The sequence below is a fragment of the Bison bison genome, unplaced genomic scaffold (assembly GCF_000754665.1).
Source record: "Bison bison bison isolate TAMUID 2011002044 unplaced genomic scaffold, Bison_UMD1.0 scf7180017864508, whole genome shotgun sequence".
In the NCBI taxonomy this organism is placed as follows: Eukaryota; Metazoa; Chordata; class Mammalia; order Artiodactyla; family Bovidae; genus Bison; species Bison bison.
Window position 1 is genome coordinate 2,834,411 of NW_011495064.1, and position 717 is coordinate 2,835,127.

The following is a 717-nucleotide window of genomic DNA, read 5'->3' on the forward strand; positions in this document are numbered from 1 at the left end:
GGCAGCAGAGAGTCACGGCTTCGGCCCCCAAGTCCCGGAGTTTGGGGGCTAGGAGGATTCCGGGCTCCGCCCTGCCACGCCCCCACCTCTCCCCTTTCTTTCACCTTCCTTTGAGCGGCTTTCCTTTCCTACTCTGTGTCCCCGGGCAGGAAGAAAGCGATCCACAAACGATTTAGCACTCCCTCGAACTGCCCGCGCGTAGCACTTGACATCCGCTCGGCTCTTTCCCACAGCCGGAAAGGCAGGCACCAGCCCCTCTTTGTGGACGAGGAGGAGGAGGCTGCAAGTCCCTGACTCGACCAAGGTCACGCAGCAAAGTCAAGACTTGAACTCAGTTTAGTAGACTCTAATGCCAAAGCCCAACTCCCTCCTAAAAAGCCTCGAGCGCATGAACTCGAGAACTTTGAGTACCAACTTTTCCATTTCTGCACGGAAGCCAGACCAGGGCCAAGTTTAATCTCCGGCCGTGGATTGATGGTTGTGGGAAATACCCTGGGGAGAGAGGGCTTCCCGGATCCTCCGAAGGCCAGCTGTGTCCTGGCCCGCCGGGCGAAGAGCGGCGGTGGCCAGGCTCCGCGCCCCTCCATCGGGAGAGTGGAGCCCGGACTTCCCCCGGGGAGTGGCGCTGGTGCTCCCTTCCGGCCCCGGCCCCCTCCCCAGCCACACAGCCCCACCCTGCACGAGCGATTCTAAAACCGCGGACCGCTCGGTCACGCG

General features: G+C 61.9%; 1 protein-coding gene across 1 annotated transcript in view; it reads left to right on the top strand.

The window, feature by feature from the left end:
• The window catches only part of KCNIP3 (Kv channel interacting protein 3, calsenilin), a 96,357-nt gene that overhangs the window by 64,593 nt on the left and 31,047 nt on the right, over positions 1-717 (top strand). The gene's annotated exons all lie outside the window — the stretch shown is intronic.